This window comes from Hemicordylus capensis, chromosome 1 (assembly GCF_027244095.1).
Source record: "Hemicordylus capensis ecotype Gifberg chromosome 1, rHemCap1.1.pri, whole genome shotgun sequence".
Taxonomy (NCBI): Eukaryota; Metazoa; Chordata; class Lepidosauria; order Squamata; family Cordylidae; genus Hemicordylus; species Hemicordylus capensis.
The window spans coordinates 177,642,945-177,666,784 of record NC_069657.1 but is presented as its reverse complement, the minus strand read 5'-3'; the positions used below and the strand labels follow the sequence as shown (position 1 = coordinate 177,666,784).

At 44.4% G+C, this 23,840-nt stretch overlaps 1 long non-coding RNA gene across 7 annotated transcripts; it reads right to left on the bottom strand.

Annotated features, from left to right (window-relative positions):
* Window positions 1–1,892: 1,892 nt before the first annotated feature.
* On the bottom strand, window positions 1,893–20,263 carry LOC128340272 (uncharacterized). Of its 7 annotated transcripts, XR_008313566.1 has the most exons (7): window positions 19,719–20,263; window positions 16,916–16,970; window positions 15,159–15,267; window positions 8,793–8,964; window positions 7,935–7,995; window positions 5,483–5,613; window positions 1,893–4,228 (listed from the first exon to the last, which is right to left on the bottom strand). It is a non-coding gene; the product is annotated as an uncharacterized LOC128340272 (long non-coding RNA). The 7 variants fall into 7 exon arrangements; XR_008313567.1 differs by adding an exon at window positions 7,569–7,648 and having other exon boundaries at window positions 15,159–20,263; XR_008313563.1 differs by having other exon boundaries at window positions 16,916–20,263.
* Window positions 20,264–23,840: the final 3,577 nt, after the last annotated feature.

The window sequence follows — 23,840 nt, the reverse complement described above, 5'->3', positions numbered from 1 at the left end:
GCTAGATGGGCCAATTATCTGACTCAGTATTACACAATCCCACATATCCTTTGCATTCATAGGAACATAGGAAGCTTCCATATACTGAGTCAGACCATTGGTCCATCTAGCTCAGTATTGTCTTCACAGACTGGCTGCAGCTTCTCCAAGGTTGCAGGCAGGAATCTCTCTCAGCCCTATCTTGGAGTTGCCTATTTATGATATACTGGAAAAAAGAAATTGAGTTGTTTTTTTTTAATGACTGTCTTTTCAAATAGACAATTTCATAAAACAAGAAGGCAGAATAAGGAATCATTCCTCTGTGAGGAATTCTGTGGTTGGTCAAACCGAATATTCTGTATGAAATGGTTTGCCCATTTTTACATATGAAAGTGGTTTCAAGAGTGTGAATGAATATCTTATTCTCTTGTGCAATCCTTAGTGAGTTCTATTTCAGGTAGTTTTACTCTTTTTTGGATACAGAACAAAGTATGAGGAACCAAAGCTCCCAGTTATTTCCTTTTCTTTCAACATGGGAAAACGCTAATGTTTAGTTTCATCATATGGAGAGCCCACATAATATTATCTGTCATGTGTAATTTTTGCAAAGCTACAGCGGAACAGGCAGAAATAACCTCAAGTGCTTTTTACAGACAGAGCTTAGTCTTTAAAAGTATCTCCAAATTATGATGATAATAAGAAGCACCTGGGGAAAATTACCCTTCCACTACCCATGTGTCTCCCCACAGGAATATTCCTCATCTGGCCCCAGCTCTTGGCACGACTGTAAGCCTACTACAGAAGTCTTTATTCCAGATTTCCGCTGTGTGTGTGTGTGTGTGTGTGTGTGTGTGTGTGTGTGTGTGATTTTTTATAAGCTATTGATCCACAGCTAATATGCATACATCTAGTGCACATATATTATATGCTGGATTCTGTTAGCATAAATGCTGTCAACATTGTGTCATAGCCCACTCAGTGTTATTGAAAACTGGTCATTCTCGGAACAATGCAGAGCATAGCAGTCACATGACTGAGATCTCAAATCCTCTCCCAACATAATGTGTTCCTCCCCAGGAGTCCTTTTGGAAGGATTCCTGTGGGAAAATGCTAGGTTAGTGAAGAAGTCCAGATGGATTCTTAAAGAAGGATCAGTAAGTGGGAAACTAGGTTCCTGCTGGTTCCTGCTCATGAAAGTTTGCTGAAAGATACATGTGGCTTTACAGCCACAGCTTCCATGTGTGTTTCTCCATGGAAATAATGCACTCCCGTGGAGAAGAATATTCTCAGAATTGGCCCTCTGTCAGTGCTTCCTCACAAACCTACACATTGCCAAAATGGCAAGCAAGTTTTAAGTCGAAACTGCATTAAACTTAACCTTTGTGACTCCTGGCAACTGAAGAAGTAGGTCATAGTGCAGTTAAAAACGCTGCTAGTAAAAAACAGTATCAATTCAAAAGTGCTACTTGATTCAGATTTTAAATAACTGTTACCTAAGACACCAAATCCTAGCAAACTTTTAACTGGTGGCATTCCAGAACTCATGGGTTTGAATTGGATCTCATTTCCAAGAAACCATTCTTGGTGTAACAATTCCTTTCTTGGAGCCAGTTGGAGGTTTACCCAGAACTAAGAAAAGCAACAGTGTGAATGATCTATGCATTCAATTGCTGAGCTTCTATTGTAATGTCCAAAGTGAGAATTGTGGATTTTACCTATTGTGGGATTTGTGAGCCCCACATGATCCTCCAATTCTGATATCTGAGAGTCGTGCTGCAGACGTCACAGCTAAAGCTGGAAAATGGGAAGTACAACTCAGTTCTGTGCAGTCATTGAGTATTCCAGACATACTAAGAAGTTCCACAGAACCTGTGTTGATTACAAACATTTGCATGATAACTCATCCCCTGGGAAAGAAATTTACTTAGAAATTATGAGATAGACGAATACCATAAATAAAATTTGTCTACTTGTTTTTTTGCAGTTTTAGGAAACATCCTGCTTATTTTCTGAGCAACCATAATAGTACAAACGTCCTTTTCAGGGGGGGAAAAGGCATCCATATAGTCCATGTGGCATAGGGATTTCAAGCTCTCTACATGCAGATTTCCGTAGGGTTTAGAAGTGCTAGTTTAAAATGCTTCAGCTGCTTTTCAATGTCTACTGCTTTCAAACAGGCAGAAGGAGTGACAAGTTTTTATTGCTGTTCTGTCACAGAAAAGGGACAAAGTTCCATGTCTGATATTTTCTTCATTCTTTTGTAATGCTGGGAGCTTGCCATCTTCATAGCACTATTTGGCATATGTACACCTGGAAAGGATGAGCCTCCAATATCTCATTTTTTACTCTGCAAGTTTCTTTTCTCCCACACAAAAAGGACATGCAAAGGAGGCTTTTTGGACTGTAAATATAGGGTATAGGGGAAGATTTGTTTCCACCTTGATGACAGTTGCATATAGCTCTACAAGGAACCTCATTTCTTTGGCTGGATTCATAGTGGCTAAACTGAGATCAGAATTTGGCTCATATGAAGGACACCATCTATTACAGGATAACATTTATCTTCCAGGATAATTTTCCTCTCTGAAGTTTCCCCAGTTGAACAAGAGAGATAGGTTTGTTACGCTGAGTCACTCTGAAGCTGTTATTAGTCCCATTAGGGAAAACTAATTAGTGGCTGACATCCTGACTGCCAAAGCACACATGTAAGAGGGACTGCAGGGACACATCTGCACAAACATGCAACTCCCCCAATGCCTCTAGAATGCACGCTGTGTGTTGTGCAAGCAGTAAGAGCGTCCTCCTTTTGCCCACACCCCAGAAACACTCTGGAAGAAAGGAACTACCTCACTGATCCTCAGTGACATATTTCCTTTCTTCCAGAGCACTTCTGGATTGCGTGCAGAGTGGAGACATTTCTACTGCTTGTGCAACAGCATATGTAGCAGGCAGCGGTGTAGCAAGGTTGGAGTGGGCCTAGGGACAAAAAATGAAGATGAGCTCCCTTGCTCTCCATCTTCTTTGTTTCTCCCACCCCCCATACCTTTTTTGCAGAAAAAATGTTAGGAAATGGTAAAAACAAGATTCTTAGCATGCCCTTTCTTTCCCTTCTGTGCATATATTACACTCTCTTCATATATGCATACACTTTCACACACATACAGTACTTGTGCATGCATATTCCCTTAGCTCAGAAACATTTTTAACAAATATGCCTACTACTGTGAATACTGTGTATTCACGCATACAACCCTCGCAATGTCCCTATCCCTATTTGCCCATTTGTACTCTCTCGCTCTCGCTCTCACCCTCACACGCACACACAGATCAAAGCTGCTCCAAGGACTGGATACAACATGAGAAGTAAGAAAGGACTTGACTTTTGAGGGCTGGCAAAATATGTACACCAAGGACAACAAAAGCAGCCATGGTCAGAGGTAGCCCTTAGCTTCCAGACATAGGAAATGAGAAGCATTGAAAATAACTCAGTGCATACTTCTGAAAAGTTTGAAAATGATTTTCTAAAAGTCTAAAATTCTCTTTCTCTGTGCTATGTTCAGGGTGGCCAGAACCTAAGGGGTATACTCGTGGGTCAGATGGGCCGTAAGCCAGAATTTGGCTTTTAAAAAGCCAAATCTGGCCACCTAGCTATGTATACAATTCTGAGAACTTGTTTGGCTGAAAAACAGTCGAATATATATTTAATAACCACCACAGACCAGCCAATAAACTCCACCCCCTCGCTCTTGCTCTCTTACTTTCTGCTTTCCTTTCCACAGAGAGAAAAACAACTCATTGCAAGTTCTGAGGAGAAGATCATATGGGCCAGGACTTATTGGGAAGAATTCAATCATTTAAAATCATTTTTTAAAAGTTAAAAAATCTCTCACACAAGCACAAACAAGGGTTTGGGGATAGGGAAGAGACACACCAAGGGAGGTTTTCAATTGGGGATGGGATCTCTCTCACACACACATTCACATACGGTTCATGAATCTGGGAGAAAAACACATGTTGGCTTCTGAAGAAAGAAATCACGTTCACAGAAAAAACAGACAAGAGTTGTTTGTTTGTTTGACTTTCCTTTCCAGCTCTCCTTGTGGCCATGCTCCCTTCCTGCTCCCTTGCCAACTCTGCATTGAATTGCCAAGCACAAGAGGAGCACAACTCAAGGAGGACCAATCAAAGACGGCTGCTGCTGGGCTGGTTTAACCCTTTCCTTTCTCAGCAGTCGTCGTCATCCTCCTGCCTGAAAAAAGAGAAACAGTTCATTGGCCGTGATTGGGAGTCACGCAGCTGGCAGGGGAGGGAAGAGAAACATTTGGGGGGCAATGGCACACCCTGGCCACAGATCTGTAGAGCCCTGTGGGGCGCCTTGGCCCTCTGGGCCTGGGGAAAATTGCCCCCCCTTGTCCAATGAACCCCACGCCCCTGGTAGAAGGATTAGGGAAGTTGCACATGTTTACACATGTGCTTTGGTACACAGGATGTGCTTTGGTACACAGTTTTCAGGGATACTTAGTTTCTGGAGTCACCAGTCACCATTGGCTGCAGAGGGAAGGGGTGGTCAAGAAAACCAGCTCTCTCTTGTAGCACATGGAGCACATTCATTGCAGACATGCTTTGTTAATCTGTATGTCAACCAGTACTGTATGTCTCTGAATATTAGATACTGGAAAAAACAGAGTGAAATGCTACCACACTGCAGAGGACATTAATGGGGGCATTACCCCACAAATTGGGTTGTCATTAGGCTCAGGGAGACAGTAATTTTTGGGGGAGACAGTAATTATTTCCCCTAGCCACTTCTGAGTTATCCCCAGCACTAGTTTCATGTGAGGAAAAACAGGCTGTAAATCTGGACAAATGTGGAAAGGGGAAAACATGCTTGCCAGGCCTTGACATCAGAGGCAGATTCAGCTTCCACTGCAGCGGGACATCCCTTTACTTTCTCCTATATAAGCTAATGGTTGCATTGCATAAGAGAGGCAAAGCTGGATCAGACCATGAACTCTGTAATCCAGCATCCTGGCTCCAGCAACAGCCAGCCAGCCAGCCAGGCCACAAGCACAATATGAAGGCATCAGCCCTTCCTCTGTTGTTTTTCTCCAGCAATTACTCTTCAGATGCATACTGCTTCTGAACATGGAGCTTCTGTTTAGCTATAGATCCTGAGTTACAGAGCCTCCACGACTCATTGTTCCTGACTGACCTTGGCAGTGGCCCAAAACCGGAGGGAGGGTGCCAAATGCTGCTCCCTTTCCCTTTTGTTCAAGTGGTAAAAGGCAGGCGAAGTGGTGGGGACAGAAGGAGGTGTCCAGCTGCCCCACTGGTGTCCCAGTTATATGCTTCTTAAGGCAACCAGCTCCCCTCCCCTCATAGAAGGCCTACCCTTAATTAACCAATACTCTAATTCCCTTTTAAAGTCATTGGTTTTCACCACACCCTGTGGCAGTGAATTCTCTAAGCAGGACAAAGAGGCCTGGCCCATGTTGCTTTATACCTGGCGATGGTCTTGCTCTTGGAAGACAGATAGTGGTGACAAATAGTCCTGTTCACCTTAGGTTCCCAGATATCACTGAACTCACTGCCATAGGCAGCCTGAAAGCTCCAGATCTAGCATTGCCTTCTGACCTGTGATGGAGAAACTAATGTTTTGAGTTACTTGGGGACAGAAGCTGGGTTAGTAAGCTGGAAAGTTGTTCTGCAGACACTGATAAGTGATACACTTTGGTGTGTTTGTTTGTAGTGCACTGTAGTCTGGATTGTATTGTTTAGCTAACATGGGACCATCTTAGGGAGCTAGCTTGCCCCAGTGGCCTTTTGGACCCTTCTGACCTGATGATTCTAATTATTCTCCAGATGGGTGAGCTATGCACTTCCTTGGAAGAGTAAATCTGCCACTGAGCCTGCTTTCTATGACTGAAATTTCAGACATATGACTTTGCTGGCACCTGGTTCCTTTCTTTGAAATACCATAACGAAGAAATAAACTGCTTTTACTACTTGCCAGTGCCTTTTTCTTTGCAAACAGCAAACATTTCTTTAGCAGATTGTGAAATCCATTAATAGGCACCAGCTAATATAATTAAAAACAAACAGTCCTGATTTTCTGTGTGGGTGGAAGGAACGTGGAGCACCAGTTTTGCTACTGATGGTGAGAAAACTGCCATCTCTAACTATTTAATTATTGAAATGGACTGTAACAGGATGCTGGATTGTTGCTGAGGTCACTGTATACAACTGGAAGTCAAGAAGCACACAGCAGTGGGGAAGAGGCCTTCAGTGCCTGCAGCGCAGTCAAAAACCCACACACTTTTCCTCTAGCATTCAGGCCCTGGTAGGTAGCCCAACAGCAAGACCGATTTGCTAGAGTCCAGGAGGTCTGACGGTACTTGCTTGTTTTAAGGCAAGCCAAAATATGCTCAAGTGACCACCGTGATGCTATGATTCCCATGCCCTGTCACATTCCTTTTGCAAAGATCCCAGGCCTTTCCCCTGAACTACGTGCCATCCAGGATGTAGACAAATGAATTCCAAGTGACCTATGTGGGGGTGGACTACTTGGAAAGAAACAGCAAAAAGCAAAATCCCGTCTTTACTTAATCATTAGTTTGTTTCCTAGATACAGTATCTTTAAGGCAATACAATGAAACATTATACATTGTGCAATGGTCTCCCTGCCATTCTTGTATTTTTTAAATAAGTATTCTATCTTCAAGGTTTCTCTGCTATTTGTTTCATACATAATCAGATTGCTCTTCAAGTATTTTCTATTTTATCACTTCTTCTTCCAAAGACTGCCAGGTTTTCAAGCAATCTCCTGTACAGACACACCTTACAGGGCCATATTTTCTTTGCTTGAGCAGTGCAACAGCGTCATGTGTCTTCAGACCATTCTCTCACAGCCGGCCTGTCCATGAAGTTGACTGAAGTGGTAACTTCAGGCAGTAGATGGGTAGTAGGCATCTTGCACCCACCAGTCTCCATCTTCAGCCAGTCACATTCACTGGCCTCTCATTGGGCAACACACTGGTGAACCATTGCATCATCACTGAACCTTCCTCCCACCCTGACATTTTAGAAAGAGGGGAAGGGAACAGGAAGAGAGGAACATGTTGTATAGAGCATCATTCTCTAGCCTAGCTATCATTCTCCTCTGCTCCACAGTTCCTCTTCTGCTTCCTTCCTCCTTTCTAAAATAGTGGGAGTGGGATGATGAAAAGGTGCAGCATTGGCGCTAGCACCCTGCAGAGTAAAGAGAAGGGTAAGAGAGTGGAAGGAAGAAAACCAGCAGTGGTGGTGCTAGTGCACCTGTGGTGCTGCACCTTTACCTCATGGTAAAGGGGCCACCACAAGGTAAAGAAAGGCAGCCTAGATCTTCCATTATGTTATCCTTGATCTGGAGGAACTGTTAGGGATGATAAGACCAGTCTGAAGCTGGAACCTGCCTTGGAGTATGTGTAACTGGGTCTCAGACTACTTTTTTAAACAGAAGCAAACAAGAGTAAGCAATATTGCCTCCTGTGATTGGCAGGCACTACAGGATGGGCCAGGTTTTTTTTTTTAAGTACTAGGAGTCTACCTACATTTGTTTGGACAGCAGAGCAGTCCTTTCGCTGGCTGTACTTTAAGTCCCAGAAAATGGGGCCTGGAAACCGACCTTGGTCTAGAAACAAGTTTAGATCATAGTCATAACAAATTTTAGTACAGGAGAACCTCACCATTCATGGATCCAGCATTTATATTTTCGGGTCTCTGCGGTCAGGTAATTGACACCCAACCTCAGCATATGTTGTGGGGGCGGGGGGAACAGGCAAAAAAAGGGGGGGTTAATTCTATATAGCTGTGGGTTCAGGGTGGCCTGAAATGACCTCCAAGGTAATTTCTGGCTTCCATTTTGAGCACAGGAGCCATTTTGTGGCTCATATTTAAAGAAAAAAAATTAACTGCACCTTTTCACCAAGAAATTGCAGAATTGGGCCTTATGAAGAGCATCACAGGACATCTGGAGACCTGCAAAGCATGATACAGCATTTTGCATTATTTTGATCAGTTTCTGCATTATTTTGATGTCCCCCACCCCCAGGACCATTAACCCCTGATTCCCATTGACTCAATGCCTCGGTATCCGCAGTTCCGTTATCTGTTATTATAGCGGAGAACGGAACCTTCATTGATACCAGCGTTCTCCTGTAACGATGGCTATGTAGGATGTCCATCTTTAGGAGGGAAGACCAAGGGCATTTGATTAATCCAGTTGGGCTCCATTCAGGTTATTCATTGTTCAGGCATGACAACCCACAGCTCTGGAATTATCTTGAAAGAAGCAGAGGCACAGCTGTGCTAGTTTAGTGTCTGTCAGTGGAGCTGAAGGTCTCAGGTCCCAGCACCTCATCTTGACAAGATGAGGTTGGCCTCTTCCGTTTACACTCAGATTTTTTCAACAGATATTAGCTCATTGCATCAGCATACCAGATCATTGGATCGAGCTATAAATGATCTCCCTATGAATATTTAGAGGTTTTTTTCTCATTGTAGGTGAACTTAACCCTTTTATCTTCATCTTTGGACAGAATCAAGTTCAAGAGGAAATTAGAAAAAAAATTGCAATTCCAAAATATCCTCGAGAACTAATAAACCTGTAGTTTTTGAGGGTACAGTAAACCTTTCACAGTGTTTTATGGCATATTCTTCGAGGCAACCATCTTGATTAGGCAGGCACGGCATTTTCACAATATATATTTAAGTTTTTATTATGCTTTAAGATTAACAACAGGAAACCATAGCTCTTAAAGGAAAAAAATACTTACTTTTTTGCCAATCTTGTGGCCTGGCAGGTAGCACAAAGCACTTTTATGCTGGAGACATGACTTTAATTTGGGACTGGCTTAATGCTCGGGGGCATGAGTTGCCTTCTATCTGCATATGAACTTCTGCTGACACTAGTTAGACTTACACTCTCATTGGATAGTTGAATGTAGTCTGAAGAAAAGAAAAAGGCAAACATAGAAATAGGACCTTCAGATTAAGTCCAATGCACAATTGCTTTGCAATAAGTTCATTCGACCCTTTATTTATGGTGTTCCTTTGGACTTTTTACGATGATCATATTCACACTCAGTACTGACAAGACATAGGCTGCGTTTGCATGTAATACAGAATCAGAGTTGCAGGGCAACCGTCACGTCCGAATGCGTACAACTCTGGTCCTGTTTCCAAACAACCCACGGTTGTGTTCTGCAAACTAGAATTTAAACCCTTAGTGTGCAGTGAGTTTCGCTGCTCATAATCGGGGTTAGAGTGCTGGAGCGTGAAGTCCAAATGCAGCACTGGAGGCTACATTCGCTCCAACCGGGTCCTCCTCTCCAACCATGACTGGCTGTGCGGGCTGTTTTTCAAGCAAGAAGGAAACCTGCATAGCCAGTTCCCGCTCCTCTCTGCAGTCTTGTCTGAATGTGGACAGGAGAGTGGGGGTGGGGTGGGGTGGGGTGGGGTGGGGTGGGGTGGGGAGCGGAACCACAGGTCTATTGGACTGGAGTTCCACATGATGTGTGAATGAGGCCATAATACTTGCATTATATTGTTGATACTACCAATATCTTGGTATGTAACCTAGAAAATATCCATGGGTCTCAGCTACATGTTATCTTCTCTTGTGCTAACTACGGTGCATTTGATTGTATATGAACATCATATTTCCCATTCCAAGTCTTCTGAATTACAGATCTGCCAAAGTGTGTGACCTAAGTATGTGACTATGCTTGATCTCTTCTTACACAAACTTACATGTGTACACTGGAGCTGCAAGATAGTGAGGCTATCCACACAATGGGAGAAAATTGGGCTAGCGGAGGCTAGCCCGATTTTCTCCCATCGTGAGAACCACCAGGCTCGGCTGAGAGCCCGGTGGTTCTTAAGTGGGTAACCCACTAAACTACCCCTGCCCTTAAACCAGGTTTGAGGAGCGAGTGCTCCACAAACCTGGCTTTTAAAATCATGTGTTGCCACAGTACGGCTTTGCTCCACGGCAACTCACGAGTAGAACCCCAACCAGGAGGCCTCTCCAGCATGCCCTGCACACTTGCACAGGGCATGCTGGAGCTTCTGGGGGGCTCACGGCCCCCACACTCCCAAGCCCCTGCCAGATCCATGACAGAGCTGGCAGTCGTGTGGGCGTCCGGTTCATGGCAACCGCAACATGGTTGTTGTGAGGATAAAAATATCCATGTACACCGCTCTGAGCTCCTCAGAGGAAGAGCGGGATATAAATGTAATAAATAAATAATTAAATTAAATTAAATTAAATTAAATTAAATTAAATTAAATTAAATTAAATTAAATAGTCTTAGCTACAGAGAAGTAATCTGCAGTGTAAACCTGGAGGGGCATGGAAGGGAGAAAGCAGGATTCTATTTACCTGAATAGAATAGAATAGAATAGAATAGAATAGAATAGAATAGAATAGAATAGAATAGAATAGATGAGGTTTCCCCCCAGATCTTTCCAGTTACAGTAAATATGGTGTGTGTTTGTGTGTATTGAATTCAGAATCCTCTTTCTTTAGGGTAAATACAGGTATACCTGAATTTAACATCAGTCTTTTAAGGCATCATCTTAAATTCAGAGTCACCTTCTATTCTGGTCAATATGGTAGTGTACCTCCCTGCTTCTGATGTTCATATCTTCAGTGTAATATGTCCTATGAGATCTTGTGAGTGTAACTTATGTGTATAAATCTCATCAGGAGCCTTGGAAAAATAGGATTCTTAAAAAAAAAAAAACTATTTGGCATTTTCCATTAAAAACAAACAATAATTTTAGCAATATATCATACTAGCTGAACCCGCACAGAGCATCTGTGCGGTAGTTTACTTCCTTTATGGGTTTAGTTGGGAGAATTCTTTTGGCTGGTCCTCCCACAGCTCTCTTGCTCGGGTTGTCTCTCCCCCCCACACCTCTCTCGCTCACTCTGTCTCTGCCCCCCACCCCCCCTCTCTCTGTCTAGCCACCCCACGCCTCTCTCTCTGTGTGTCTCTCCCCCGCGCCTCTTTCTCTCTCTGTCTCTCCCCCGTGCCTCTCTCGCTCGCTCTGTCTCTCCCCCCGTGCCTCTCTCGCTCTCTCTGTCTCCCCCTGTGCCTCTCTCACTTGCTCTGTCTCTCCCCCCCACGCCTCTCTTGCTCGCTCTGTCTCTCCCCCATGCCTCTCGCTCATTCTGTCTCTCACCCCGTGCCTCTCTCACTCACTCTGCCTCTCCCCCCATGCCTCTCTCACTCGCTCTGCCTCTCCCCCCGTGCCTCTCTCGCTCGCTCTGCCTCCCCCCACGCCTCTCTCGCTCACTCTTTCTCTCCTCCCGCACCTCTGTCACTCGCTCTCTCTCTCTCCCCGTGCCTCTCTCACTCTCTCTGTCTCCCCGTGCCTCTCTTGCTCGCTCTGTCTCTCCCCCGTGCCTCTCTTTCTCTCTCTGTCTCCCCCTGTGCCTCTCTCACTCGCTCTGTCTCTCCCCCCACGCCTCTCTTTCTCGCTCTGTCTCTCCCCCATGCCTCTCGCTCATTCTGTCTCTCCCCCGCGCCTCTCTCACTCGGCCTGCCTCTCCCCCATGCCTCTCTCAATCGCTCTGCCTCTCCCCCCGCATCTCTCTCGCTCGCTCTGTCTCCCCCTGCACCTCTCTCGCTCACTCTATCTCTCCCCCCGCACCTCTGTTGCTCGCTCTGTCTCTCCCCCCTCGCTCTTTCTGTCTCTCCCCCGTGCCTCTCTCACTTGCTCTGCCTCTCCCCCCATGCCTCTCTTACTCGCTCTGCCTCTCCCCCCGCATCTCTCTCGCTTGCTCTGTCTCCCCCCCGCACCTCTCTCGCTCACTCTGCCTCCCCCCGCGCCTCTCTCGCTCGCTCTGTCTCTCGCCCCACACCTCTGCCGCTCGCTCTGTCTCTCCCCCTCACTCTTTCTGTCTTTCCTCCCGCGCCTCTCTCGCTCTCTCTATCTCTCCCCCCACGCCTCTCTCGCTCTCTCTGTCTCTCCCTCCTTCACACCTCTCTCACTCATTCTGTCTCTCCCCCCCCCCCGCACCTCTCTCTGTGGTCAGCCATCCCCTCTCTGTGGTTGGTTTTCTCCACCTTCCCTTCCCTTTTCCTTTCCTTTCCTGTTCCCGAGTCTGTCGATTCCCACCTCCCTCACTGCTGCTCCCAGTCCCTCCCCAGGCAATGATTCCTCCTTTCCCCTCTGCCTTTCCTCCTTTCTTCTTCTGTCTCCTGAGTCTGCAGATTCTGCCTGCTGTCCCAGCTTGCTGCCCCTCCCTTCCCAAGGCATTAGGTAATCATGGCTTCAGGCATCCACACGGCTCCAGATGCCTCAAGACATAGTCCTCAACTCGGTCGTCCGTAAGCGAATTATATATATAGATAAGACTAGTATATGCAAACAAAATTCAGCACTATTTATATCATAAAGGGCAGACAAAATATCCGTATAATTTAAAACTTAAATATCACATATTATTTTTAACCTCTCTGGGTTCTTGAGTGTAGAAAAGAGTCTTTTCTACATACAGTTTCACACACATATGCAAATGTTACACTGGAGATTTGGACAACAGACCCAGAGATGGAGGCCTGCTCCCACACTGTTCCTTCTTCACCCAGAACACTGGAAAAGTGATCCATTGCCAACTCAACTGTGCATACTCTTAATGTCAATACATCAGCCTATAATCAGCCTGAACATCACCCGGCTTTGGAACAGAAACTTAGGGTTGTGCATTTCAGGGGTTTTTCCATTCGGCTTTGGCCGAATCTGAAGGGCCCCCCCATTTGGGGAGGGTCCAAAATCAACTCTCCCGAAGCCCCCAATTTTCGGTTTCAGAGCCGAATTGCTCCGAAGCTGAATTGCAGGCTGCATCTGCCCGCCACTTCCCCCCTCCCTTCCGCCCCAGTCCATTCCCCGTTGTTGTCCTCCTTCCCATCTGTTCTCCTTCCCCGCTTTCTCTCCCCGGTAATGGGCTCCCTCCTTCCCTCCCCGCCATTTTCACTCGCCCGCCCACCTCCTCCGATAGGGCCTGCCACCACCGCCTGCATACCCCACCGCTGCCTCCATACCCCACCATACGCCATACCCCACTGCCCACCTGCTCTTCCAGGACCCATGGCTCCTCACCCCGCCATCCGCCTCCTCTCTGACACCGCAGCTGTGCCCACACAAGCAAAGAGCTCTCCAGGCTCTGGCCGGCAAGCTCCCTGTGTCCCTGTCCCTGCCACTCTGTCTGCCACTCTGTCCCTGCTGCTCTGGAAGCTCCTCCCTGCCGCATCCGGCCCTGCTTTCGCCTGCCAATCTGTAGGCCTGAAGGGCAGGAAATCCAAACAGACATCAGCAGAAGAACTAAAAGGGATACTTTTGGAGGCTGCTAGCGATTGAAAAATAAGTCCAATTTTTTTTACAAAATACAAATCTTCATTTCCAAAATGGGGCCATTTCAATTCAGGTCCAAAACTCTTTGTTATGGCATTTCCCCTTTTCGGTATGTGTACAAAATGTCTTAAAGTGCCATTTTTGGACACAAAACGTTTTGTACCCAAATCAAAATGCACATCCCTACAGAAACTGCTTTGGTCACCCTGTGGGATGACCTATGCAGAGAGAGAGTGGGGGGGGAGTGCAACCCCCTATTTATTCTCTTGGATCTCTCAGCAGCTTTCGATAGCATTGACCATGGTATCCACTTGGATAGGCTAGCTGAGTTGAGTGTGAGAGAGGCAATGTTTGGAAGTGGTTCTGCTCCTACCTTGAGGCCCGTTACCAAAAGGTGGTGCTGGTGGACTACTGCTCAACTCCTTCACAATTATGCTATGGAGTTCTGCAAGGTTCTCTTCTTTCCCCTATGCTGTTTAACATCTACATGAAAACACTGGGAGAGGTCACCAGAAGATTTGGCTTGAGGTGTCATTAATATGCAGATGACACTCAGTTGTAACTCTCTTTTTCATCAGATGCAGGTGAAGTGGTGAGTGTCCTGAATCGGTACTTGGTTGCAGTAATGGACTGGATGAGGATGAATAAGCTGAGACTCACTCCAGACAAGACTGATATACTGTTGGTCGGTGGTTCATCTGCCCAGGTGAATGATGTTCAGCCTGTCCTAAATGGGATTGCACTCCCTCTGAAGGACCAGTTATCAGTTTGGAGGTGCTCATTGATCCAGCTCTGTCAGTAGAGGTTCAAGTTCTGTGGCTTGGAGCACCTTTTATCAGCTTCGGCTGATACTCCAACTGCAACCTTACCCTGGACAGAGATCGCTTGGCCACAGTTACTTATGCTCTGGTAACTTCTTGCTTAGATTAATGCAATGTGTTGTACATGGGACTGCCTTTGAAAACTGACTGGAAACTGTAGCTGGTACAAAATAGGGCTGCAAGATTATTAACTGGGACTGGATGTTTTGATCATATAACACCAGAGCTTCATCATTTGCACTGGCTCCCAGTCCATTTCTGCATCCAATTAAAAGTGATGGTTTTAATCTTTAAAGCCTTAAATGGCTTGGGACCAGGTTACCTGAGAGAGCACCGTGACTCATGTGTCCCTACCCAAACCTTAAGATCTTCTTCAGAGGCCCTCCAGCAGGTGCCCCTGTCAAACGAGGTGAGGCGAGTGGCTACCAGGGAGACAGCCTTTTCAGTGGTTGCACCCCTATTATGGAATAGCCTCCCCAGTGAGGTTCACCTGGCTTCATCACTTTGTTCTTTTAGATGCCAGGTAAAGACCTTTTTGTTCACACAGGTCTTCTAAATTTTGGTTTTCAGTTTTGATCTGATTTTTAACTAATTTTAAGATGAGTTTTTAATCTGCTTTGTATTGTCTTTTGTATTTTTCTTCTTTTTTGTCTGATATTATTTAACGTGTTATGTGGTTTTACTGTATTTTTTAATCCTCTGTTGTGAGCTGCCCAGAGAACAATTTGTTATGGGGCAGCTAACAAATAAAGGTTGTTGTTGTTGTTGTTGTTGTTGTTGTTAGAAACATCCATACATGCATTCATCAACTTGGACATTGCAAGTTTTGTTGTATCCATAAGAAAGCTTACTGAATTACTCTCTAGCATTTCTACCTTAAATAAATGGGAATACCTTTGGTTTTCCCATCTTACTTCCCTCAAGGATCCCATAAAGTGGAGTAGTAGCTCCACTTACCAAAGATGGTTGTGCCCAGTATGGGGGAATTCCCCTCTCTCACTCTATCTCATGCCTTTCCCAAGGATCCTCTGATTCTAAGGAGTAGCTTTTCAAGGAGTTCAGGAACCTGCATTGGGAAGGAGAAAGGGAAGATTGTATACAAGCTGTATAATAATGGCAGATTTCCAGGTTGTGGGAAAACTGAAATATTAAGGCAGTCAGATGAGCTTCAATGCTTAAATGAATCTGCATGCTCTAAATATGTTACTTCCATACTGAAAGAGCTACACTGGCTGCCGATAGGTTTCCAGGCAAAATACAAGGTGCTGGTTATAATCTATAAAGCCCTAAACGGCTTGGGCCCTGGGTATTTAAGAGAACAAATTCTTAGTTATGAACCCCACTGCCCATGAAGATCATCAGGAGAGGTCCATCTACAGTTGCCACTGGCTCGTCTGGTGGCTACTTGCAGTTGGGCCTTCTCCACGGTTGCCCTGAGTCTTTGGAATGAGCTCCCTGCTAAAATAAGAGCCTCCCCATCTCTGACACCTTTTAAAAAGTCTTTAAAGATGCATCTGTTCACCCAGGCTTTTAATTAAATATTGTTTTAATTGTTTTAACCCTGTTTTTAAAAAATTAAATTGTTGTAATGTTTTAACCTTTTCTGTTATTTTGTTTTAACTAATGTTTTAACATTTTCTGTTTGTTTTGCTTTGTTGTAAACTGCCCGTATGAAAATATGTTAAATAAATAAATAAATAAATAAATATCCTGAGAAATAGGCCATGGGAGAAGAAGTTCTCCCAGTTGTCCACAAAAGATCAACACCTCTGGTTTCGATTTCTTGAAATTAGCACATACAGATTCTGAGCATGTCCACTTGTTCCAGTCCTGAAGAATTCCAAAGTGAGGTAGTAGGTTAGAACACAGTTTGGTATACCTGTGGAGCAATAGCTAGCTTCCAGAAGAGCTCCAGTGACAAGAATAAAAAATGTTGTAAAGCAATTATCAGAAGGTGTGTCTGTGTGTGCGTGCGGCGGGGGGCGGGGGACTCTACACAATATATTAGTACAATTAGTACAAGCATTCCCAATTTTGGATACCCAAATGTTGTAGTCAATAAAGGAATGAAAAAATGGGTGCAGGGAAGATAGAAGCATGGCTGATAAGCAGAATCCAGGAGCAACAGCTACCAGAATCAGCCTCAGGGGCGAAGTTACAATTGAATATATGTTCCTACGCCCCTGAGGGAGGGAGCCCTACCAGCAAGGTGACAGCTTGCTCTTTTCTCCCATCCTCACATTCCCTAAAAGAAGGTGGGTGGGGCTCATCTTTGTCCAAGGGCCCACTCCAACCTTGATATGCCCATGGTCAACCCAGGGGGGGAACAAAGCCCAGGCAAGAAGGATCACTCCAGGCGCTAGCCCATAAGAGGAAGTAACATGTCCTTTCAATTAGCTAATCATGCAGATACACTACCACTTTAAACTACCTTGTGATACTCTCTGATGTTCAAATAGTCAAAGCAGAGAGGCTACCTTTAAACACCAAAAGAGTCCTTCTTCATTATGGTTGCTAGAAAAGCTTACTGATCATAGTGAGGCACAAAGATATCTCACCAAACCTAGGAAGTGCTACACAGGCTTCAGCCATTTTACCAGAGTTCATGTATGTAGGTCTTATCTCTCTCCCTGATGGATTTCCTAAATAAACTACTTTATTTGGAACTTTAACTCCATGTCTCCAGACAATATTAATTAGCAGTGTTCCCTTACCTGTGCACTTCCATTGAAGCAGGGGTAGATGAAGAAATCTCTCCTCCTGAGCTTTCTAACAAATATTTCATACGTATTACATTTACTATCAAAAAGGCATATTGCACTTATAATTATTTAAGCAGAAACACAACTTATTTCTGGCCTTTCCCTTTGACAGTACCTTTGGTTGCTTGGGTATCCCACCCCCTTTGCCCCCAAGGTTTCAGTTCAGAATTGAGTCTTGCACTTTTGAGGCCTACCTATTAAAGGCAGTAATGACCTGTATATATTTAGTTGTTCAAAGGAAATTAGGGTAACCTGATTTTTATTATTCCCCATAGTCCTACAATCTCCAGTGTAATAACTTTTCCTGTTCTCTAATTTACTTTTACATCACTGGAAATGTATACCATTAGCTCAGATTCTCACATGACCAGTCAGGGCCTGGTGCTGCTTGCTGGGTTATCAAAGCCTGCTGTGGAATATGAGGCCTGCTCTCCATAAGTTCTCGAGAGACACAAGGGAGCTAATCTTTTTTTTGTAAATTGTGTGAGCTGGAGTAAACTTAATATTTGCCCCCGGGTAGCCATTGGCCAGTCTGCATCCCTATTACTTAATCTGACAGTTAACCTTTCAAGGACTGATAGTCATTTTTGCTTAAACTTAAAAACAACACACAAGCAATTTCTTCCTTAATTTCTTAATTGTTGTTATTAATTGTTAATTGCAAAATTTTCTCACATACTTCCAGTGGTCACCGCAATTCCTAAGCCTCACACTTTATAATGCCATGATTTTGTTAATCTAATTGCATTTGCTGGGGAAGAACTGGAATTTTTTTTTAATGATATATAAGTATTTATGATATAATTTCCATTTATGATAAAAATTAATCCGGAGACCATTTCATATGTTAGAGATAGAACATTAGACACTAAAATGAGTTTGCATAACAGATAGCCATCTTGCACACACCAGAATCTTAGTAATTTATCAGTTTTCCTTTTAATTAAAACTCAAGTATAGTTTATGCACTGTTTGATTCAGTGTCAACATTTGGGATGCTTGTAAAAGGGGGAAAAACTGGTTTCATATAATATCTGCTGCAGTTCTCAGGACAACTGATGAAGTTTACTGGATTTTCTAAATTCCATTATAACTGCCTAAACACATTTCTCAGGAGATTTGGCTGGGATCTGTAAAGGAATACACTGCAGAGTTGTTGTCTTATGGCCAACTAGATGACACATATAGATATGTTCAACAGCCCCTCCAGCATTTCACAGATTAAAACAGGGACAGGCTTGAATCACTTCTATTATCATACCAAATATCACTGCCTGAAAGTAGCCCCTCTCCCTTCTTATTGCTGAAGCCTCCACTCTGACCTCAGTTTTTGCAACAATCTGTGCCCCCACTGCTTTAAAAGCTGAAAAGGCCCTATGATCTGTGTAGATCAAAATGTTCAGAATGTACCTTAATAGCTGTAAAGCAGCAAGCTATACATGGTATGGTACTTTGCAATCATTCACATTTACCTACATGGGCACTGGAGACAACATATGCAACAACAACAAAATTGGATCTGCTGCAACTCAATGAAGAAATAGTTGGGAGGGCCAAAATGGCTTCCCAAAATGGTTGTGTCAAATCAGAAATCCAGCATTCCCCAACAACCACCCTTCCAAAAAAAATGGCTCAGGGCAGTTTACACAGAGAAATAATAAATAAATAAGATGGATCCCTGTCCCCAAAGGGCTCACATTCGAAAAAGAAACATAAGATAGACACCAGCAACAGTCACTGGAAGTACTGTGCTGGGGGTGGATAGGGCCAGTTACTCTCCCCCGTTAAATAAAGAGAATCACCATGGTAAAAGGTGCCTCTTTGCCTAGTTAGCAGGGGTTAAAGGGGTTTCCCCTTTAACATACATAGCAGCCAACCAAATGGTAGCCAGTCTGCCTTCCAGTTGAGAACTACTGGACTTGCCATTTTACTTTCAAAATGGCCTGAACTGTACCTCTCAGTGGTGAGGGCCATTTAATTTGGGTTTGACGGGCATGTTGGAACTCTAACAGAGTTCCGCCAGCACAGGAGGGATTTTGTCTGAGTTCCAACTGTCAAGAGTCCTCCCTGTTATGGCAGAACTCACCTGAATGTTCAAGGTGGCTTACAATATAATAAGTATATTGCTCACTAGGGGTGCATTTCAGAATATCTGAATAACTTAATAAGTTATACCAACCTTTTGAAACCATGCTAAGGCAGTCAGCCACTCCAAGAACAGCCATATCCACTTAATACTGTGTCCTTTCAATGTGTGTGTGTGTGTGTGTGTTCTTTATGGGAAGCAGAGCCCTGTGCCCCAGCAGAGGCTGGGAAGGTACATCAGGTGCTTTGGGAAGTGTTTTCCCCATAGAGCTCTATAGGGAAAGGTCTGCACTTCCTCACCCACCCCTCCCAGAACCTCCTGTGCTTTTTCTCATCTGTTGCCAGGGCACAGGCCTATCCGTTGCCAGGGAACAGGCCTATTGCTCACCCCATTAAGACTACTGTGCTTTAACCAACAGAAAAGAGTCATCATTTTGCCAAGCAGGCCCTGGCAATGGTAACTCATGCCCTCGTCATCTCTTGTCTGGATTACTGTAATGCGCTCTACCTGGGGTTGCCTTTGAAGACGACCCAGAAGCTCCAGTTGGTCCAGAATGCGGCGGCCCACCTGCTTATGGGCACTAGGAGATATGATAGTGTGACATCTCTCATGCAATCGCTGCACTGGTTACCTATTTGTTTCCGGGTCTGTGTTGGTGCTGGTTCTTACCTTTAAAACCCTTCAGAACTTAGCACCTGTTTAACTTCAGGACCACGTCTCCCGGCCAGTCCTGTCCCATCCTGTGAGATCTTCACAGGTTGCACTTCTTTCAGTCCCTGGTGTCAGAGAGCTCCATAGTACTAGTGCCCGTGGAAGGGCTTCCTCTGTTGCCGTCCCTTCACTTTGGAATTCTCTTCCTCCCCAGATTTGGTCTGCCTCCTCCCTTTCAGCCTTTAAAACCTTATTGAAGACACTTCTTTTCCGCCAGGCATTTGCCCTTTAATCCCCCCCCCCAAAAATCTCGGATGCTGTTCTTGTTTGTACACCGCCCTGAGTCTGTGGATTGGATGGTATATTAAATCTACAAACAAACAAACATACATACATAATACTGGTTTCTCTACAACAGTGGAATTCTCTTCCATAATGAAAAGCCCCAAATGGCTGATTGAAAATCCTTCATCCTTGTTACTTCCCATCACTGAATAAGAATGTATACAAGCAATATAATATACTAGCTTAACCGTGCAGAGCATCTGTGCGCTAGTACTTGATTGCTCCCCTCACCCCCTGCCACAGCCCCCCTCACCTCAGAGATCTCTCCACCATCACCTGAGCTGCACTCCTGCTCCTCCTCCTTCATCTATTTACTCCATCCCTCTCACCCCCCTTGGTCACAGCTGTAGCATTGTGGTGCCTATTAGCCAAGCTGCAGCCCCCTATCCCCAGAGACCTCCCCACTCTCACCTGAGCCCCACTCCTGCTCCTTCCCACAGGAGCAGCAACGGTTGACTGGGCCCTTCCTCACTGCTGCCACTGCCATGACCGCTTGTTCCCCTCAGGCTGCTGACAGGCTCGGGCCCGTCCCTTGCTCTTCCTTTTCTCTCTTCTCCTCCCTTCTCGCTCTCTCTTGTTTCCTTATCTAATTCCCACAATGGCAGCCTCCTTCTCCTGAAGGGGCTCTTTCCTCCCTCACAGCTCCCCTCTTCACAGACCCCTCCCCACGAGAGAGAGAGAGAGAGAGAGAGAGAGAGATTCCTCTCTTCTACAATCGAGAAGTAACAGTTGCATTCCAACTGTAAGAAGTAACAGTAAGAATCAATCAACCAGTAACAGTTGCATTCCAACTGACCTTAACCATCACACTCCTCCTCCCTATCTGCATATGGAATCCTCATTGCCAAATCACCATGATGCTTCTGCTCTCACAGGCTCCTCCTCCCTATCTGCATATGGAATCCCTACTGCCTAATCACCATGATGCCACAGGCTCTTCCTCCCTATCTACATATGGAATCCCCACTGCCCAATCACCACAGTGCTTCTGCTCACAAACTCTCACGAGAGCTGCCACGCATGGGATTAGCCATGGGTATGCCTTAGATAATTAAATATATAGATTTTTATATAGGCACATGTTGGTTCTTGGGAAAAATCTGGTAATAAACTTTACAAGTTAGTGATTTTCAAATACACACTTTTCTCTTTGTAAGTGCTATACAGGATAGAGTCTACAAAATAGAAATTTAAATAGTTAACAAAATGATCTTCCAGCACCAGTTACTATTTTTTTCACCTAACATATTCTCATCTTTTATCTGAGCACATGATGTCAAAGTGCTCTGAAAAGAGGCAGGAATGGACTGAAAATGACACTTCTCACCTCTATTCTTTCACATCTGTTATATATCTTCCTCAAGTGATTCCTGCTGCATATTCTGTATACCTTCCTCTTGTTGCTTTTGGTTTATATTGATAACCTGTATCAGCCAATTATACACAGTTTAACAATTACTCTTACAAAATGCCTAATATCTGATATCCAGGACACAAGGTTAGTTAATATAATCTAACACATATTGAGGAAGCCTACCACACACAGATATCACCAATTAGTGCACAATTTTAACAATCAACATTCATGCAATTAATAGAACACTTCATATTCCCTCTAATTTTGAGCTCTGCATGGGCATATGTTATCAGGAGGGAATACAGAATCATTTATTTATACTCTATATGTGTTCTGCATGTACTGTGGAGATGTCAAGAATTAGATTGGAAGTGAAGAAGCCTCAATTTCTGTGCAAAGTAGTAGCAGTACAGTAGTTTTTATTTAACCAACATTACTGTGAAGGTTAAAGTACTCACACCAGAAGTTTAAGGTGAGAGTAGAAAGCAAATATGGCAAAGGAACATAGGAAGCTGCCATATACTGAGTCAGACCATTGGTCCATCTATCTCAGTATTGTCTACACAGACTGGCAGCAGTTCCTCCAAGGTTGCAGGCAGGAATCTCCTTCAGCCCTATTTTGGAGATGCCAGGGGAGGGAACTTGGAACCTTGATGTTCTTCCCAGAACGGATCCATCCCCTAAGGGGAATATCTTATAGTGCTCACATGTCGTCTCCCGTTCATTTGCAACCAGGGCAGACCCTGCTTACCTAAGGGAACAAGTCATGCTTGCTACCACAAGACTAAGCTAGGCTCCCATTTTTAAGTAATTTACCTAAAAATTAAGTGTATTGTGATATAACAAACTCCTCCACAATGATTCACTAGAAAAAAAATTCACATTTTTTTTAATTAGCTGCAGTTATCATTGCAGTTACCACCATGTGAGTACATGGGAACTTCAGCTGAGCCTTCACATTAAAAAAATGTATGCAGCGTGTATTTATTTTGGCTGACGTCATGACTAATGTCCCTTTAATGTCAATGCAACTTAATGAGTAATGTTGACTGTATGCCAAGCTTTGTTTTAAACACATATTTATGCCACATTTCTCCTTTAATGTGCTCAAAGCGGCACAACCCTACACTTCCAAGTGTGGGAAAGGGCTCCCTAGGGAATGCTGCCTAGATAGCATAAACTTGCTGCCCATGGAAAGGCAGCATGTCAGGGAGACTGATTCTACCACGGAGCTTTTTATATGAGGCCCTAGGAATCTCAAGAACCACCTGCTCCCGCATGATCCTGCCTGACATTTTCCTTTGGGGGAAGCTGTGGTCCAAATGCTGCTGTCTATTGTGGCTCAGCTGGTAAGGACACAAGATAGGGTTTTTTCCGTGGTCAAACTCAGCTTCTGGAGCTCCTTCACTCAGGAGATCTGTGCTGCCCCATCTCTGCTGGTTTTCAGATTTCTCCTGCAGATTGTACAAGGTGGATATTTTTGGCGGGGTGGGGAGGGGAATCTTCATTTTGCGCCTTTATTGTGTCTTACAGTTATGGGGGGGTTGATGGTTTATATGATGTTTTATATGATGTTTATATGTTTATATGATGGTTTATATGTATGTTACTTGATATTTTTAGCTGTTTTGAGGCTAAAACATCCAAATCAAATAAATACATAAATACATAAATAAAATATGTGGAAGTGTTTGCTCAAACTTTGACTAAATAGATTCCAAGGGAGCCTGTAATTCCTTGCTAGCACAGGTCAGTCATATCTTGTATAGGTATGGCTTTGCTAAATAGTTCCTATAAAATATAGGTTTCTTACAAGCCAAAGCTATTTTGTAGTCTATACCGACAGATACTAAGCATATTCACATGACCGGGCAGGTGGGCGAGTGGGCGGGGGGGGAGGCATGGAGGGACCTACCTTCCTCTAATTTCTTTGGTGTACTGTCGCACACCCACATGATCCGTGCTGCTCCCGGCAGTGTAGATTGCTGAAGGCCAGGAAAATGTGGCCTCCACATTTGTGCGAGCAGCACGGTGCATTCACGGATTCCCTCTCGATCCGAGTGGCACCTGGCTCTCTGTATACACACAACCCTGGACCTGGGGTAAAGGGCGCACGTGCCCTTTAACCCAGGTTAAATCCCAGGTTAAAAAAACCCAGGCTACCAGGGAAAGCAGTGACAGGATCAGCCTCAATTCCGGGAGTGCATACGAGCAGTCCTACCCGGGTAGGGCTGCCCTAACCTGTGCTTGTGTGCACAGCCTCACCAAGTGGCAAGAAAGCACAGCAAATAGATAAATGTTTTACTTATATTGTACAAACCTGTCATGGACAATGCTGGACATGCTTTTTGTAGGTTTTAAAAAAATCATTACCAATACTTTGTAAGGCTATATTTTTTTCCTAAATCAAGCAATCAAAGCAATCAAATACATGCAGT